Genomic DNA, 16457 nt, shown 5'->3' with positions numbered 1-16457 from the left:
ATCTGTAGTGCGCCGTGAAGAAGTTCAAAAGCCATGCACTATGCAAAATAAATTCAGAACTCCAAGAATAAACCACAGAAAATTTGGAGCATTATTGGGCACGAAATGAATAAGCTTCGTAAGGCAAATGATATTAAGAGCCCAAGTGACAGTAACAGTGAGAAAAATGATGTTTAATTAAAATCATTGGACACCAGATTCAACAGTTTCTTTCTAATAATAGCTGAAAAGACTACAAGAAACCATGGATCATCAAAATGAGAGCCATTAGATTTACTTTCACAGGCACTGCATATTCCACCATCAGACATCAGTTCTGCCAAGTCAAACATTAAAGAAATAACAAAAATCATTAAGCCACTGAAAAATAGTGAATCCTGTATTTCAACCAAAGGACTTCCAACTCATGCTTGAATTGGTAGTGCCCACACTGCTAAACTGAGTTACCTTTATAATCAGTCAAGGAATAGAGGTATATTTCTTCACAAACTGAAATATGCATAATGCTTAGCAAAGTTTTAGTCTTGTTAACAAGCCTTATCAATCATTAAACACCTCAATAATAGACCAATATTACAAAAAGGATAGTTGCTACTCAAAAAGGATAGTTGCTACTCACCATTCGTGGAAATGCTGAGTCACAGACAAGCACCACAAAGAGAGTGCCAGAAAATGAGCTTTTGGACAACAAAGCACACATGCACCATGCACACACAGACAAGCAAATGTAACTCACATACACACGTGTGTGTGTGTGTGTGTGTGTGTGTGTGTGTGTGTGTGTGTGTGTAGGGTCTCTCTCTGACAAAGGAATTGTTGGCTGAAAGCTCATTTCCTGACACTGTTTTTGTTGCGCCTATCTGCAACTGAGCATCTCTGCTATATGGTGAGTAGCAACTATTCTTTTCATAATATTGTTCAACAATAATACCTGTTGTTATCTTTGTGTCCTCCATTATTTATAACAAGATACCAACAAACATCATACAGGAAATTGAAGACACTGAAAAACAAAGTGAAAGAATACCTTCTAAGTCAATCCTTCAACAATTCACAAGAATATTTCAACCTGGAGATGTAAATTCCACTTAACTATAATGTTCGTATTACACAAGCTTTGACTGACATCATACAGACAAATGTTAACCTTCTGTTTAAAGTTACATAAACGCTTAATCTAAAGTATTAAATGAAACCAGTGGGTGACTAGTTCAACAGAAAAAGTTTTTTGACAGATTCTGCATCCATGCGACATCTTTATTGAATGCAACATATGAATGAATAAATGAAATTACCATGTGTAGCATATTCACATCACTATGCTGTGTATTTTGGTGGAATAAGTCATTTTCCGATCACCAAGATAAACAGGGCAGTTTTTGTTTCAGAAGCAGAATTTCAGGGCTTTTCTGTGATTTCAGAGTTTACCAAGTTTCACACAGATGTTTTTCTTCTTTTACTGATCTTTTCTTCATTTTGCTTCCCCATACTCTTCTAGATTAACTCTTACCTTCCATTTCCAGGTTTGCCAATTAGTCCCCTCCCCTCCCCATTTCAGATTTCTCAAGTTCCTAAACTTAATCAATAACTGACATTTCAGGTGTGACATTCCATTTTGTCTTGTGCTGCAATGTTATGTTTACATTGGGATGCTAGGTAAATTAGTTACATAATCCCTGAATCGTCCCGTTTTCTTAAACCTTTTCTTTCGTTTTGATAAATGAAGGCACTACCATTCCAAAACATAGAGCTATTTTTTAAGCATGTTACTTTGGACACAAATGGTTCTTCACAAAGTTATACTCACACCTCCAGCTAGCCACTGGTGATGTGTCTGAAATTAAATCACAATGGCTGAAATTTACCTGTAACTTGCCTCTTTTGCCAACTGAAAGCAACTGGTTATCGAAGAGACACTGTGCGATCACACACACTCTTAGAACTGTGGCACAATCCAATTTTTCACATTCGTAAAGCACTGCCAAAGCAGAAAGCCACAGAAAAAAGTCTTAGGATCAATCTGACAAAGCATCCAGACAGCCCTACATAAATCAGAATGCAGCATTAAGTGTCACGAAAGGTCGAGCCACAAGTATAAATGGAGTTGGGGAGAGTTGTGTTGTCTGAGTACGAGCAGAACAGGTCCGTCAGGAGAGCTCGGTAACAGATCTATTAGTGACATTTTAACCCTTCTAAAGTCAGACAATGACGACGGGGCTGTGAAGCGGAAACGCGAAGGAACGACCGAGACTGGGCAGACGTCTTCTGCTGACGGACAGGGACGGTCGAGCATTGTGGAGGTTAGCAGTAAAATCAGCAGAAGAAAGTGTTCGTAAATTCCGTAGTGCTACCGTAGGTCCAGCCAGCAAAATGACTGGATACAGTGGTGCTATCAGTTCAATTAGCACAACAATTGCATATAGAACGACAAAGAATTGGGTAGAACAATAAGCCACATATTTCTGCAGTCAACACTAATCGGTAATGCCAACAGCGGAGTACGGAATAAGGGGTGTAATGATATGGGGGTGTTTTTTGTGGTAATGATGTGGCCCCCTTATTGTGCTCACAAAAATGCTAAATGCAGAACATTTTACAGAACTGAGTTCTGCATACTGTAGGAAAACAGTTTTGGCACAATGACTGATTGCACCAGTGTGCTGTACTGTGTCGGGAACCACTATCTGTGACGCAATGGTTTGTGGACAGTAACAGTTCTGAAATGTACTGGCCTACTACAGTCCTGATCTGAACACAGTGGAACACCTCTGGGACGAGTGACAACATCGACTTTCCTCCAGACCCCTGCATCAAACATCATTACCATCTCTGCTTTCAGCTATCCAGGAAGAATCGGCTGCTATTCCTCTGCAGACATTAAGACACCTCACTGAAACTGTCTGCAGCAGAGTTCAAGTTGTGACAAAGGTGAAGGATGGACACAGCCTACATTAATATCCATTAATATCAGCATAATAAGTTACAGTTGCAAACTGCTAACGCAAATTCTTTACACGAAAACTGGTAGGAGCCATCCTCGCAGAAGATCAGTTTGGGTTGGGAGAAATGTAGGAATGTGTGGGGCAATACTGGCTCTACAACTTACCTTACAAAATATGTTAAAGAAAGGCAAACCTACATTTATAACATCTGTAGACTTAGAGAAAGGTTTTGACAATGCTGACTGGAATACTCTCAGAAATCTCTAAGATAGCAGTAGTAAACTACAGGGGGCAAAAGGCTATGGACAACTTGTACAAAAACCCGATGGCAGTGCAAGAGTCGATGGGCATTAAAGGGAAGCAATGAGAAGGGAATGAGATGAGGTTGCTGCCTATCTCCAATGATATTCAGTATGTACATTGAGCAACCATTAAAGGAAACCAAAGCAATATTTGAGTAGGAATTAATGTTCAGGTAGAAGAAATAAAAACTGGGTGTTTGAATGATATTTCCACCTTTTGACTGAACAAGGTTCTTTATTTTATATTACTATCATGGTTTCAGCTATTAGCCATTATCAGACTATCATGATTTCAGCTATAACCTATTATCAAGCACAACAATGTTGGCTATAACTAGACTTTGTTGAGTGAAGTCATAGTCAAGATCTATTGAACTGAGTGTCTCACAGCGTGTAGATAAGTACAAAGCCAATGGAATGTATGGCAGGCAGATAGCAAACATGTTTTCCTATCACAGAACAGTTGAGACACAGAAGGAACATCAGTACAGGGGTTGAATCAGTCAGCAACTTCCACAGTATATTTTCAGACTGTGTTCACTGTTTATGTAATGACTCTACTAATGTTAGTTCTGTGGCTAAATTGAGGCATTTTCTGAAAGAAGGATCCACAGATCTATGGGCACTTTTTTGGGAAATTGTTTAAAATTGATCAGGGGTCTTGTAGAATATTCTACCACAGTTTTGTTTCATTATCTCAGAGCCGGAGGTCAGGACAGTTTTCTTGACACACCCACACACAGTACTTCTCACCCAATTTAATGTAGCAGGAGCGGTATTGAAAATTCATAAATTTGAAATACAAAGCAGATGGTTCAAGTACTAGGCTTACCAAGGTCCATAAACATCATTAAGACATTGGAAACATAATATGGTAAAGGAGTATTGAAAAATCTGAGACTATCAACAGTGCTGAAACTTCCTGGCCAATTAAAACTGTGTGCCAGACTGAGACTCGAACTCGGGACCTCTGCTTTTCGTGGGCAAGCGCTCTACCAGCTGAGCTACCCAACTACAATTCACGACCCTTCCTTACAGCTTTAATTCTCCCAGTACCTCTTCTCCTACCTTCCGGTCTTGAAAGAAGCTATTCTGAGTGAGCCTCGCAGAACTAGCACTCCTGGAAGAAAGGATGTTGCGAAGACGTGGCCGTGCCACACCCTGGGGGATGTTTCCAGAATGAGATTTTTCACTCTGCAGCAGAGTGTGCTCTGATATGAATCTTCCTGGCAGAATTGAAGCTGTGAGGACAGGTCATGTTGTGCTCGGGTAGCTCAGCCGGTAGAGCACTTGCCTGCAAAAGGCAATGGTCCCGGCACACAGTTTTAATCTGCCAGGAAGTTTCATATCGGAGCACACTCCACTGCAGAGTAAAAATCCCATTCTATCGACAACGGTGTTGAATGAGTGAAGCCAGAAAAAGAAAAGGTGTCAAAGATTTATTTAAGTACACAGAGATGAAAATAATTCATTTTTACACAGTATGCTTGAAGATAGTCACCAGCAACCAGGTGTTATTTAGAAAATAGACATAAATGCAGGATAGGAAGGAGAAGAAGAAGAAGAAGGGGGTAAAAAAACACCACTAGAAACTATCCATCATAATGTATGGAGCACAGATAATGATATTTTATTTTCATAGTTGTATTTTGGTATTCATTTACTTTCTCAAATGAAACTAGATGGTTTTAGAGACACTTTCAAGCGTCAAACCTCTACGATGTACATATGCAGGCTGAAGCGAAGCTGAGGTGCTATTTAGTACAGTTGGAGAGCCTCTGCAATGCTTTTCAAGTTTAGGAGGAATACCAAATGGGCTGAGGCTTGAATGGGAATTTGGCTCAAGGAGTGAGGCATGCTAGGGTAGTCTGTCCTGTTGTACAAAGGCACTGTGCCAGGATGGTGTAGTGATTAGCACACCTGCCTAATGAGTAGGAAACCCGGGTTCAAATCCTGGCCTCAGTATAAATTTTCATTTGTCGCTTGAGTCTGCATATATACATCATAAATTTGCTTTCTGTTATTTAATTTTTGTGGCTTTCTGACGATTCCCTGGTCATAGGTATTATTAAGAATAATATTATTGTTACATATTAAAATATTCTGAGGGTTAAAGTAATATTTGATGAAAGAAATGTTTGTTCATTATTACCCCCAACACTGATTTATGCGAAAAGAGCCTACAAATATTTATCAGAAATATAATTTTTCACATTTGAAACATGGATTAAAAGTATATAGTATTACTAAATGACTTACTTAATAGCGGATGGATATGTGTGTGTGTGTGTGTGTGTGTGTGTGTGTGTGTGTGTGTGTGTGTGTGTGTGTGAGTGTATACCTGTCCTTTTTTCCCCCTAAGGTAAGTCTTTCCGCTCCTGGGATTGGAATGACTCCTTAACCTCTCCCTTAAAACCCACAGCCTTTCGTCTTTCCCTCTCCTTCCCTCTTTCCTGATGAAGCAACCTCAAGTTGCGAAAGCTTGAAATTTGTGTGTGTGTTTGTGTGTTTTTTTACTGTGTCTATCTACCAGCGGTTTCTTGTTTGGTAAGTCACAGCATCTTTCTTTTTTATATATATTTACTTAATAGTAGTACACATATTATTAAAATATACTTGTATATCAGAATCAGGTTGTTATTCAAACATATTAAAAAGTAAGTATTTAAACTGCCCTATCTCAAATAACAATTTTGTCTTATGAGCCTTTGTGAGTTCGTACTTACCTACACGCTAGTATATCCAGTTCCATAGGTCTCGATGATGTCATTCATCTGAGCTCTGGATATACATATTTAGTGGTGGAAGAAAGAGGCACTTGTCTCATTACCTTAACTATTCTCCTCTTCACAGTAAATCTCTCTCTGCGTGGGACACCCGAGACACAATACAATTTGTGATTATTGGGTGTATGTGTACAGACTGTGTAGAATTTAGTATTTCACTGTCATGGAACGTACTGAGAACATTAAATGCATAATACAATCTACTCAGTCTATTTACTAACTTTTTAAAATACATTTCCCAACCGTATAGTGTAGGTATCATTTGACAGGACACATCTAAGGTAGCAAGGAGTTACCAGTTTGGTAATGGAGGCGAGTGTGAAGGATAAACATTATAGGAGGGAAACCACAGCTTGACTACAGTACTTCTGTATTCCGCAAGGCACGTTATGGAGTGTGGTGGAGGGTACTTCTTGTACCACTAACTGATCCCCCTTCCCTGTTTAATTTGTGAACAGCACACGGGAGGAATGACTGTCGATAAAATGTTGTACTCACTCCAATTTCTTGAATTTTCTCACTGTGGTCACTTTGTAACAAGTGTGTGGGAGGAAGTATGTTATTTGAGTCTCCTCAGGATGTACTCTCTCAGAATTTGAACCACGAACCTCTCCACTGCCACTGGCACTTTTTGAGCATCTCACGGCGATTAAATGATCCTGCGCTAAAGGGTGGCACTCTTTGTTTGATCTTGTCTATCTCCTCTATTAATCCGACCTGGTAAGGGTCCCAGTCTGATGACCAATACTCGAGAAATGGTCAAAATAGTGTTTTGTACGTGAAAAAAAAGAATGAGCTTAGTTGCAAGAGATCTCTGTTTGCAGAATCTAGACTGATTCTTATAGAGGAAATTTTTGTTCTCCAAAAACATAACAATACGTGAGCATAATACGTGTTCCATAATTCCACAACAGATTGACGTGTCAACACTATAGGTCTACAATTACGTGCATCTGCCCTAGGACCCTTCTGAAAGCAAGAATGAAGTTTCCAGAATGCGATTTTCAGTCTGCAGTGGAGTGTGAGCTGATAAGAAACTTCCTGACAGATGAAAACTGTGTGCCCGACCGAGACTCGAACTCGGGACCTTTGCCTTTTGAAGGCAAGTGCTCTACCATCTGAGCTACCGAAGCACGACTCACGCCCGGTCCTCACAGCTTTACTTCTGCCAGTATCTCGTCTCCTGCCTTCCAAACTTTACAGAAGCTCTCCTGCGAACCTTGCAGAACTAGCACTCCTGAAAGAAAGGATACTGCAGAGACATGGCTTAGCCACAGCCTGGAGGATGTTTCCAGAATGAGATTTTCACTCTGCAGCGGAGTGTGCACTGATATGAAACTTCCTGGCAGATTAAAACTGTGTGCCAGACCGAGACTCGAACTCGGGACCTTTGCCTTTTGCGGGCAAGTCGTAGAGCACTTGCCTGCGAAAGGCAAAGGTCCCGGGTTCGAGTCTCGGTCGGGCACACAGTTTTAATCTGCCACGAAGTTTCAAGACTGAAGTTCTTTGAAAAAATAGTATTGTATTCATATTGTTATTAAGCAACTAATAGCAGATAAACTGCAGCTCTATAATAAAATTGAAAGGGCAATGTTATTACCAAAGTATCAGCTTTCTTACTAATTCACCCAATTCAATTTATACGGCATGAAGTGTGAACAAAAGTATTGTGGCTGTGAATACTGTACACAAATTTAAAGTTTCCCCAATGCCCCCGTCTCACATTAATACCTCGACTTGTTCCAAATCCCCAGAGCTTCTCCTTCACGGCGGTATTGGTACAATCTGATGGGCGCGTGAATGAATAAACAAATGAGATTCAAAATATTGCCACGCTTTTGGACGACGATCTTACTCGACACTAACTGATTACAAAAAAAAGTCACACACCCACACAATGCCACAGTGTTCCAGCACTGCAGCCTAAGTGGTGTGTGACGTTGTGTCAGTAGGAGTGGGTAGGAGGTGTGACGGGAAGAGCACAGGGAGTGGGTAGAGGGGGACTGCCCGCCAGTCCACACTCCCTCCCTTCCCTACACAGCTCCCTGCTGCACCACATCACTGCACTGCTCCACCCGGTGTGACCAGTTACCCCAGTCGAGCGGCAGGGCCGGAGTGACGGAGCCGGCCACAACTGCGGAGCCGAGCATCTGTCTGTCACCCAGTTTTAGTTCAATTCTTTTATCTTGGCAGTTCGCGCATGCCCACCCAGACGCGGGAGATTGCTGCGTTGCCAGTTGTACGCGCCAAGAGAAGCAGTGCCACAGTATAGTTCGCAAACTTACGTTTACGGGGGAGCGCGCAGTTTATGAAGTAAAGTCACCACGGCCGCATTAACCCTTTCGCTGCTACAGAGACGTGCTCCCTGCATTCCTCGATGTGCGCAATTTTGTCATCATTGCACTGCTCGCCTGTGCAGACACATGGTGTTTCGACTGCTTTCACACACTTTATCATTCAATTTCGCAAAAACTATTTGGCCCAAAAAATTTGGTTTTTACACATCTTCTTGACTGATACCTTCCCCCCCATAAATGACTTAATTTTGTTTCGATGTTCAACGCAGTTATTGTGCACCATTAGATGTAGTAAACCATTGCACGAAATTTTGAAGAGCTTGCAGAGGTAAAAGTCCGTAGCGTATACTTTCCGTATGGTCGATTTTAGTTGCCACTACAAATTTCAAAAAATTACATTCAAACGAATAAAATTCATGAAGTAAGACACTTTGATATTGTTTTTAAATAAATAAAATGTTAATCACCTATCAAGGTTTGAACTCAGAACCTTTCGCTTAGCAGCCATACACTGTAACCATTACGCTAACGCAGCTCACCATTCAATGTATCTCCCGGAGGCCTTTAAAATATCACACAAAATACCGACAAACACTGTTGGTATGATTATGAATTAATCACGTTTCATCAAAGTACAATAGGAAATAAACAATTACCGCTGTTCTTTATTGTGAAAAAGCGGTTAGTGAGAATGATACAAACACCTTTCCTTGCTATCGCCTGAATAAGGAAGCTTATTGCTTGTTTGCTTTAATTAATTAATAGAATATGAAGCAATTGGTATAAAGAATGCTTTTTCCAAACTTTCTATAAAAGAAAGTCTGCTATCAAGACATTGCTTTTGTTCAATTATTTTATTTATGACTGAACATTTCTAAAACTGAAGACACTTGTCCGTGCTCTGCACTGCAGTCGAGTTCTGGCAACGTCATTCTCTGTTCATTGGCTGACTGTGTTTTGTGACATCACATGCGCAGAACGAAACGAAACTCGGCCGCCGTCATAAATGATGCGCACTTTAGCTCCGACCGAGAGGCACGAGTGAGCGCTCAGCGACAACTTCGGTTCCGTTCGTGAGCTCATCGACTGTAAATGCTTACTCGTGTAGCACTCTTTAAAAACAGCTGCAGTATTTAATGACACATTATTTTAATACATTTATTACCTATACGTTGAAAATTGCTGTTTTCCCTTTACTGGAAACCTACTGAAAGTTTCTGCACCACAACAGAAAAGTTCTCCCTGTACTTTAAACGTGTTTAGCGAGAGTTGGTACTGTCTGCAGGAAAAGCAGTGACTGCTGAAATTTAAGTTCTTCAGGACAGCCACGAGTTGCACTCAATTTCATAAGAGCATTATCGGAAACTGCGAAATTTACAGTTCGAAGGAGTCTGTCGATGTCATCGGCAAATGTAATCGGCCGACTACTTTGAGCTGTGTTTTCCACAGATTCTGACAATGCTCTTGTTAAACTGAACAAAACTGGTCAATAAAAAATACTGAGTGTGGCTTGTGATTGACCTACAAAATCTACTTGAGACATGTATCACTATGGACCACTTTTAATCTTACGGTGTGATCAGCTGCATAAGATGACATTCAGAACTGAGTAGTTGAGCCGTCTTTAATTGGAAAACCAGCTTTTGGTAAAACATCACACACAATAGTCATTTTCATCTACAGAACTAATGATACAGAAAAGCAGAAGTTCTCAATTGATGCACTGCTCCTTGTTTGCAGTCCCCCCTCTCTCTCCCTCTGTGTGTGTGTGTGTGTGTGTGTGTGTGTGTGTGTGGGCGCACGCGCGCGTGCCCACGTGCATGTGCGTGTGTGTGAATGAGAGCACACCGTGCAATTATGCATCATAAATAAAGTATATATAAAGCATATATCATATGCTCTCACATAAATTGAGCTCCTTTATAAATGGTAATAGCTCAGTCCACAAGGCCACAGTAAGAATGCTACGAGGAAGTCTAGTACGACAGTGCACCAAATGAGGCACCGACAGCTTACTTTACTCTTTCTTTTGGTCGCTGTCTTAAAATGATGTGTTGTTAAGTTCCAGTCGGAACCACCTTGCCCGAGCCAGAAGCACGTGGAAGGCTGAAGGCCACTGCAAGGACAGCGGGCTTACAGGCGGAAAGCTTGTGTCAGGGTCCTGACAGGATTTGTGGGCTAAATTAATAAAGAGATGTAGAATAAAAAGACGGGGTCACGTGTAACAGGATACTTGAAAACTCTGAAGTAGAGGAGATGAGGAAAAAGAAATGGACACAAAGACCTGAGCTGTAAAGGACACACAATAAGAAACAAAGTTAAAACATGGTAAGTGATGTGTTTTATTCATATCAGTTCACAGTTGTGCAACAAACTGAGAAGTAGCATCTCTAATTCAGATTTCATATTCTTGCTGATGGCAACTTTCCAGAATGAGATTTTTACTCTGCAGCGGAGTGTGCACTGATACGAAACTTCCTGGCAGATTAAAACTGTGTGCCGGACTGAGACTCAAACTCGGGACCTTTGCCTTTCGCGGGCAAGTGCTCTACCAACTGAGCTACCCAAGCACGACTCACGCCCCGTCCTCACAGCTTCACTTCTGCCAGTACCTCGTCTCCTACCTTCCAAACTTTACAGAAGCTCTCCTGCGAACCTTACAGAACTAGCACTCCTGGAAGTTTCATATCAGCGCACACTCCGCTGCAGAGTGAAAATCTCATTCTGAAAACATCCCCCAGGCTGTGGCTAAGCCATGAATTGGCAATATCCTTTCTTTCAGGAGTGCCAGTTCTGCAATGTTCACAGGAGAGCTTCTTTAAAGTTGGGAAGGTAGGAGACGAGGTACTGGCAGAAGTGAAGCTGTGAGGACGGGGCGTGAGTCGTGCTTGGGTAGCTCACTTCATAGAGCACTTGCCCGCGAAAAGCAAAGGTCCCGAGTTCGAGTCTCAGTCCGGCACACAGTTTTAATCTGCCAGGAAGTTTGATGGCAATTTTGTCGGCATTGTAGGCAGTGGTAACTGGCACAAATATTGCTGTCAGTAGCAGTAGCAGTGCATGTGCTGTTTGTTCAAGGAAAGTGTTTATCAGGGGCAAATTGTACAAAACTAAGGACAGTGTGGATAACTACAACTCAGATAAAGATCCCAAATGTGTTCTAGATAGCAAGTGTACTTCGAAAGTTGTCACTAATCACACATACGTGAACAATTATTTAAACGAGTGAACAATAGTCATCGTCTCGCTTATCATAGTTTATGTGAATTTTTGTAAATAGGTGTTAAGGGCCTGAACACTGTTTACGTGTGGTTATAAGGTGCTTGCTAAAATTAAGAAACAAATTTAAACTGTCAAATTGACTATTATTCAGTGACAGAATCCATACAATGTAAATTGTTTCACAGATTAATAAAGAAATCAAATCAAATCAAATCAAATTTAGCTGTCGGCGAAAATCTTCCTCAGAAAAGGAAAACATTCACACAAGCGAGCACACCTCCCGCACACATCACTGCCATCTCCTGCAGTCCACTCCGAGCCTGCTCGTGTGAATGAATGTTTGTGAATGTTTCTCCTTTTCTGAGGAAGGCTTTGGCTGACGGCTAAATGTGGAACAGTCTTTTCATTGTGCCCGTGCACAAGTCAGTGTGTAATCCTTACGGTGGGTAGCACTCTATCCTTTTCCTTAGATTAACTTCTGAGGTTGTTACACATAATTGCAAGAATTGTTAATGCAGCTCTGTATCAAAAACTAAACAATTCAAACATTTAAATTTATACTTTTGAGAGGTTTTGCAGTAAAGCTTCATTAATTCACCCAGTACGTAAACAGCCATAAGTCAGTGCTAACCTGTATTAACTGCACTCGGTCTACAAGTAAACAAAATTAAATACCCATACAATAATTTTCCAGAACAAAATTTTGGGAACATTTTACTACTATAAAAATATGTCATTACTGTTGATATATTTAAAAAAACGATTTATCTCAATAAAAAATTATATTGTATGTGCTTTAAATATCTTGTTTATTACATTTTATAGAAACTTGCCTGTGCTATTTCTCAAAACAACAAACCCATCCTTCACCACTGTTTACAGCTCAGGTCTTCATTATTACCACCCACGTGTCATATTCTACCTGTAGTACTGAAAGCGAAAAGCTGTCAATGTAAAATGGTATGCACCTGCATTCGTAACATATATACCTGCATAGGCAGAAACTCAGAGTCTTCACATGACTACGTCACTGAGTAAGTGGCAAGGGATTTTTATAGCTGAATACCTCACCCTTTTCAGAGCCACACTAAGATGAATGAAAGGATGGTACAAGTTATTTTTCCTTCTAATATGCTGTTACTGAACTACGAATAACTACCGACAGCAAACTTCAAATTTATTGGGAGGCTTTTTAATTAACCACTTTCGAGAGGTTATAGAGTGGACACCACCTATTACCTTTATATTACACACTTCTGTGCAATTAACATTTGCTTCCTCGCTAAAGAGTTTCCTCAGAATGTGATTCTAAAAGACTAAAGTGAATAAAGAAAACAGGAAATGTATTCAACTTGCCGATGTTTTGCATTCCGACATGTGCTACCACCAGTAAGGCATTCATTTGCACTCATTCACTCATTCATCGTATTCTGTAGATCTTGTCAAGAAGAAGCTTCAGGGAAATGGAACGAGTCAAGTTATGCACCGACGTGAGAGAAAGATGTGCCGGATTAACAATAAACTATCAGTATACTGCTTAATACTAGTCACACTTAAGCCATCTAAAATTAATCACGTAAATTAATGACAAAGTGTTATTCTGAAAGAAGTTGCCTCATGTTTGCTATGTAGCTGCTGTTCATCTGCTAATAGTAGCATAATACCGGATAGTTATAACTGAACTGACAGTGTTCCAAATGCTGCAGCACAGGGCGTCTACCTCGAAGAATGCCGAAACGTCTTAGCTGTGTCCATTAATCTGTGCTCCCAGAGTATGCTGAAAAAAATAATATTTCCACTTTCTCTCATCAGGCGAAAATAGGTGCTGTAAACAGTCATAATGCGAACCTTTTACCATTTTGAACCCAGTATGACATTTGTCGCATGACGGCATGTGTATTTCTTTTGTGAAATGCCTGTCAGTGTGAAGGATTAAGAAGGTTTAAGTTTGCCAAACAAAAAACCGTGGGTATCGACACGAAAGATTATGCACCGGTCGTAAAGTCATTTTATCAGAACAGCAGCAATAGCAGTGCCACACTGTGGGATTATCGCCGACAGAAACAGCTGCGAACGGGCCCCGTGTCAAGAAATGGGCTAAAGAATACGATCGACAAATCTGACGAAACAAGTGAATTAGGTGGTGCAACAGGGAGAGGGAGGCAGCCCGTTCCCACGACAGTAGTCGACGAAGTCACCGTAACTACAGCCGACCGTGCGGCACACGCCTCAAATTCTGCAGGTAGTGCTCGAGTTGTGTCGTGGGAGTTCTCTCTCTCCTGGTTGAAGTTCAAAAGATTTTGTAGCCTATTTAGCACTGGTATCCTATAATATTCATAATGTGCACCAAAAGTAACCCCAGGATAGGTTACAACATCTGTGACTTTGCGCTCTGTTTTCTGGCACGCACGGAGATGGACGATATGTGGCCAGGGAATATTCTTTGAACAGGTGAGGCACATTTCACTCTGTACGGTGCTGTGAATGTACAGAACTGGGATTCTACTCCACCACACACTGTGCAGGAATGTCCACTGCACTCAACTGATGTGACTGTGTTGTGTGGTTTCACAGCTCCTCCATTCTAAGACCATTTTTCTTTGAAGAGATGACACCTCGTAGGCCCATTAGGTGTATGGTGACATCTGCATATCGTAAGGACCTCCTTGAGCAAGACACGATTCCAGTTTTTGCGGCCACTCCTCCATGTGCTCACACTACGAGCTGCTTGCCAGGTGAAACATTTGCTTCGGGATATCTTTGGCAACAGCAGTACGACCTCTGGGCAATTTCGAGATGTGTGGCCTTCCAGATCTCCTGACCAAATCGGTGTGCCTTCCGGATGTGAGGATATCCAAAAGACCGCGTCTACCGTGGACACGTTTGGACTCTTCCCAATCCTACGGACAGCACGCGACGGTATATCGCTCCGATTATGCCGGATACGCCGTGGGCGACTGTCGACTGTGCCACGTTACAAATACGGCGTGTAACCGAGTCAGGAGAATGTACCGAACACGTGTTGTAACTTGTGATTGTGTCCCGGTAAATGTGCCGGAGCCAGTGTTATCATTTGTTTGATCCTTACTCCCCTTTTCTTGCACCAGCGACACATTCTGGCTGCTCGGAGTGCCCCATTTTCACCCGGTCGCAGAAAGTCAAAATAATATTTTTTTCCGGCATACTCTTTGAGTGCACTGATTAATGGAAATACGTAGGACATTTTGGCATCTCGTGATGAAAACACCCCACACTGCAGCACTCTGAACACCATCAGTTTAATTACGACCACCCAGTACTTAATTGATTGCAATGGAATTCAAAATGAAAACTATAATGAATACATCATCATCATAAACTAAAGGCATGCCTTGTCGATTTAGCTACGTCCCTCTCTCTATTGTCATCCTCTTCAATTCTTCATACAATTTTATTGCCATGTCTTCTTTGATGTTATTAAAATAGTTGCTCTTGGCCTGCCTCTTGTTTTTTTTTTCCCCTAAAACCTTTCCTTCAAATACATTCTTTAGGAACTGGTTATGTCTCATTATGTGCCCTATCATTTTTGATTTTCTTCTTCATATATAATTTAGCAGTGTTCTGTTCTCATTCACTTCTCTTAAGACCTGTTCGTTACTTTTTCTATCTACCCAGCTTGTTTTCGTCATTCTTCTCTGTACCCACATCTCCACTGCTTCCAGTCTCTTTTTCTCTGCCTTTTCCACAGTCCACGCTTCACACCCGTATGTTAAGACACTCCAGACAAAAGTTTTGGCAAACTTTTTCCTGCTTTCTAGGTTTATATGATTGTCTGTTAGTAAATTCCTTTTATTTTTGAAAGCTTGCTTTGCCAAGGCTATTCTTCTCTTTATACCTGTGATACATTTATTGTCGTCAGTGATTGTGCTCCCCAAAAACAGAAGTTCTCAACCTGCTCTGGAACATCATCTTCTAGTTTAATATTAACTTTACCATTTTCTTTTGTCTTCCCTACTACCATAGTTTTTGTTTTCTTCTTATTTATTTTTGAATTAAATTCTCTTAGGATTTTGGCAAATTTTAGCAACATAAACTCCATTTCCTTTACTGAGTCAGCAAGTACTACTATATCATCTGCAAAATGGATACAGTGTATTCATTCCCCGTTAATTTTAATTCCTTTGGTTATTCTTTTCAATTTTTCAATAAATAAGTTGAACAAATATGGTGATAATGGGCATCCTTGTCTTACTCCCCTCCTTACTTTTGCTTTCTTCTTCACACCATTCACTTCTGTCTCTGCTTCCTGCCTTTTATACAGATTCCAGATTAATCTTCTGTCCCTGCAATCAAGATTTATTTCCTCCATTGTTCGGAATAACAATTTCCAATTAAACATGTCAAATGCTTTTTGTAAATCTATAAAGGTCAAGTAGGTTTTTCTATTAACTCCAATTCATCTTTCTAATACCATCCTCAGAGCTAGTATTGCCTCTCTAGTTCCTTTTCCGGATCTGAAACCAAATTGGTCTTCTCCTAGGTTTGACTCAATTTTCTTTTTTATTCGGTCTTTTGTTATGTTTAACATTATTTTGGAAGTGTGGGATGGTAAGGAGATAGTTCTATAGTTCTCACAGTCCAGAGCATTTCCTTGTTTTGGGATTATTACTGTTTTGCTGTTAAGCAAATCTGTGGGCGGTTCTTTTTCATCTTCATAGTACTCTTTAATAAGTTTATATAAGTACTCTTTTGTTGATTCTCCAATTTCCTTTAGTATTTCTGCTGGGATGTTATCTGTGCCTGACACTTTGCCATTACTTAGGTCATTCAAGGCACTGTTGAATTCCTCTTTAGATACAGGTGGCCCTATCATGATGATATCCACACTGCTCTCTTCTTCCAGAATTTCCCCCTCATTAGCAATATCTTCTC

The 16457-nt window shown here is 40.7% G+C and overlaps 1 protein-coding gene and 1 non-coding gene across 4 annotated transcripts in view; both read right to left on the bottom strand.

Annotated features, from left to right (window-relative positions):
- Positions 1 to 16457, bottom strand: part of LOC124718831 (guanine deaminase) — a 142181-nt gene that overhangs the window by 54879 nt on the left and 70845 nt on the right. The window lies entirely within an intron of this gene.
- On the bottom strand, positions 7090 to 7164 carry Trnal-caa. Its single transcript has one exon. It is a non-coding gene; the product is annotated as a tRNA-Leu (tRNA).

This window comes from Schistocerca piceifrons, chromosome 10 (genome assembly GCF_021461385.2).
Source record: "Schistocerca piceifrons isolate TAMUIC-IGC-003096 chromosome 10, iqSchPice1.1, whole genome shotgun sequence".
NCBI lineage: Eukaryota > Metazoa > Arthropoda > Insecta > Orthoptera > Acrididae > Schistocerca > Schistocerca piceifrons.
Note: the sequence above shows the minus strand (reverse complement) of the source record. Positions and strands in the feature narration are given on the sequence as shown.